General features: G+C 38.8%; 1 long non-coding RNA gene across 1 annotated transcript; it reads left to right on the plus strand.

Annotated features, from left to right (window-relative positions):
- The first annotated feature begins 448 nt into the window (after nucleotides 1-448).
- On the plus strand, nucleotides 449-3,401 carry LOC148298728 (uncharacterized). Its single transcript, XR_015839156.1, has 3 exons — nucleotides 449-581; nucleotides 704-2,923; nucleotides 2,976-3,401. It is a non-coding gene; the product is annotated as an uncharacterized LOC148298728 (long non-coding RNA).
- Nucleotides 3,402-3,707: the final 306 nt, after the last annotated feature.

A 3,707-nucleotide genomic window follows, 5' to 3' on the forward strand; every position in this document is an offset into this window, starting at 1 on the left:
GCCACTCAGCCATTACTTTAAACGCATGCTCCGCCGCTTCTTTATTAGGAAACCTTTGTTTCTTCATATTTTAAATATTTTATTTTATATATGTAATATATTTCTCATCTGACGATGCCATGTTTATTATAATTGTATAGAATACCTTTTTTAATCTGATGTATCAATAAACTTTTATTTTTTATTTTTATTTTATTAAGTCTATGAAATAAATTAACTATTTGAACTATAGATATGATTGATGCAAAACTATATAACTTGGTTTATTTAAAACATAATCTATCTATTTTTGCATGTATTAAAAAAATAACAGATTCAAAAAGATATTCGATTGTTATTATAATAATTGTAAATTTAAAGAAATAATACGCAAAAATACTTTAATTATCAGTTCAAATTATTTTATAATTTTTAAAAATAATGTAAAGACCATCGTCAGTTAGTTCAAGACAGATCGCCCCAACCACCGATAGCATTAGAATGAGTCAGTACAGCCAGATCCCTTCGCAAAGCTTCATTGTAAACAGATCCTTCATCAGTACTACCTTTACCAATGAAACAGGAATCTAAGATCTTCGCAAGTATTAACAAATATAAAAAACATAATAATAATAACTATGTTCTAACTGTGTTTTTCAAAAATATAATTTTTCTTCAATTGATTTCATCTCATTCATTACTCGCTCTTATGACAAATGTATAGGTCAAAGATACAGAACCTGCCGAACTACAAGAAACTAAACCTCGGCGACAACCTTCCCTTCCTCATAGTATTCCAGACAATCTAGATAGAAAGGCTGTCTAACGAAGTGGAGTCAAGTCGGGTCAAGATCAAGGACTTTGAACGGCAGATCTTCAACGCCCAGAACTACGAGGTGCAGATCCGCGAGCTGACTGAGAAGGTATTCGCCTACGAGATGGACAAGGAGCGCTATGTCGAGGAGAATGAGAAAATGAACCTTATTTGTCACCAGCTATATACAGAACTTGAAGAGTTCAAGAGAAAGTACAGCGAAGTTGACTTCACGCTCAAGGATAAGTACGAAATTGAACGCAACCGCTCACAAGAGTTGCTACAGGAGATTGAACGATGGAAAGCAAGGTACACTGCCGCTGAGAAGAGCAAAGCGAAAGAATTGGACGACCTGCGCATGATGATGGAGAGCCAGCGAAAGAGTATGCTGGACAGAGAGATGCGATAATTGACTCTCAAGTATCAAACAGAGAGGGGCAGCCTCGAAAACGAGATTCGCAAACTGAGAGAGTCTCTGTAGTACAAAAACCGAGAGATCGAAGAGTCACGGCAGAAGTCGCAGCGCTACTAAATAACTATTATGGAGATGAAAGCCAACCTGGCCCAGCTGACAGAGTATGAAAATAAGTTGGCAATGCTCTCGCAGGAGATGCTCAGGCTCAACGAGGTGCTTCGTGGGAAAGAGGACGACCTGTCACTAGTGCGCCAGCGCTAGTATCAGTTGCAGCAGAAACTTAAAGAGCAGCAGCAGTGGGAGTTCGATAACAGACAGCTCAAGACTACCCTCGAGAACAGAGTCAGGGAGGTGGAGGAATGGAAGGTAAAGTGCGGAAAGCTGGAAGACGGAGTGGCAAGGGCTAGAGACTTAGCTGCGAGCAATACCGACCTGAGCGGCAAGTTGGGAGTGGCCAAAGCCGAAGTGGATCGAGTGAATCTAGCGCTAAGGGGAAAATTAGATGAGATTGAGCAGTGGAAGCAACGATATGCGAGCCAAGACAACGAAATAGCTAAACTTCGTGGTCTCCAAAAGGAACTGGAGGCTTACGACAAGAAAATAAGTTTTCTGACGCATGAGGTGGAGCGACTCAACGCGCAGCTCAAAGCCAGACTAGGGTAAGTTGAGGACTGGAAAAGTCGGTATTCAAAGATTGAGATAACAGTCAACAACTACGCACTATTTGAAAAGGAGAACAAAGATCTCCAGGACCGTCTCAGCTCTCAAAACAGGTTGATCGACGACTCCAAGTTTAGGATATCACGCCTTGAACAAGACATCAACACTAGCAGGGCCAACGAAAGCCGTCTTCAGGAAAGCGAGAAAAAGAATAACATCCTCAACAACGAGCTAGAGAGACTGAACGGGCTGCTCCGTGGCAAGGTACAAGAGTCTTAGGACTTCAAGATAAAATTCACTCGTTTAGAGTCCACCCTCCAATAGTTTAGAAACACGGAGGCCAAGAATCGTGACTACTAGAGCAAAATTTCTATGTTGACACTTGAGATAGAAAGGCTTAACAACGTATTGCGGCCCAAGATGGACGAGCTGGATCGGTGCAAGGCAGAGCTGCGTCGCTTCGACGAGGAAAATAGACTTCTCAAATCCCACGAAGTCAAACTGATGGATTCCTAGCGTATCATCCAGTCATTGAACGGCAACATCTAATCTTTGAAGCGTGAATTCGCCAAGTGGGAGGATCGCTATAGACAACTTGAGGCAAAGATGCAGACCGTAGATTCCAACTGCTTCTCAATTACTCAAGAGAAGGACCGACTGAATCTTGCCCTGAAGTCCAAGACTGCAGAGTTCGATGAACTTAGGGTGCGATACTCGAAACTTGAGCAGGAGAATTTTAGATCGAGAGAGTTATAATCTGCATATTATGAACTCCAGAATAGACTGAATATCTTCACATCGGAAATAGAAAGACTGGAAAAGTTGTATCGGGAATCCGAAATAGAAGTTGACAGCGAAAGGGCTTTAAGCACCGAGCTCGCTTTTAAAGTAATAATTTTAAGTGCATAAATCTAGCGAAATGGGACAGGCACGGGGATAAAATCTAAGGATTTCCTGGAATTACAAGAACGGTTTTACCAGATGCAATCTTCAGTAAGGGAGAAGGATAACCAGATATTAATAATTAGCCAAAAAATACAAAGTCTCTAACAACAGTAAACACATTTTTTTACCAAATTATTATTATCCAATTATATATGTATATAGCATCACCTTCTTAACTTCATAGCTCGAACGATACCTAGTGACCATAAGTGCCAATTAGCAGCGATCTCGCCAATTGGAGTCAGAAATCAGCCAATATATTGACTATGCCCGAAGAATAAAGATATTGGGTGAGGAAATTGACCGACTCAACCAAGAGAACAAGGGCTTGGAAGACGACATCAAGCGATTGAGGCTCAGGTACTCGGACCAAATATCGGGAGAGACCCGGCACGAACAGATTTGTCTGACATTCGTGATAATGGCTGCTGAGATTGAATCACTGCGGGCGAAAGTGTCTGAAAGAGAGGTACAGTTCGACCAGATGCGGAAAAGTATTTTGTAACCTGTAAGGAATATAAAGTGATAAATCAAAAAAGAAATTGTGATAACTAATAATTTAATTAGGATGAAAAATAATTAATTTTTTATTATTTTTTGAGGGTTCGATATAATAAAAATAGTATTTAATATACTTATTTAGTTTAAACTTTAAAAAAACAATAATTGGGGATATGAGATATAATTATTAAATAAAAAAAAAACATTTGTTGGTTTAGGGAAATTAATCATTTATTATTTAAAAAAAGAGAATTATAATATTGGATATCATATAAATTATAATTATAGTTTTTAAATGGTGTTTTTTTTAATCTTCCTTCAAAAACACCCTAAAAACACTTTTTGATTTTGAACTTAGACATTCATATCGTTTCCTATTTCGGAGTAATAGTT

Source organism: Brachycentrus maculatus, unplaced genomic scaffold, assembly GCF_059751285.1.
Source record: "Brachycentrus maculatus isolate JH-2025_06_01 unplaced genomic scaffold, ASM5975128v1 h1tg001682l, whole genome shotgun sequence".
Classification (NCBI taxonomy): Eukaryota; Metazoa; Arthropoda; class Insecta; order Trichoptera; family Brachycentridae; genus Brachycentrus; species Brachycentrus maculatus.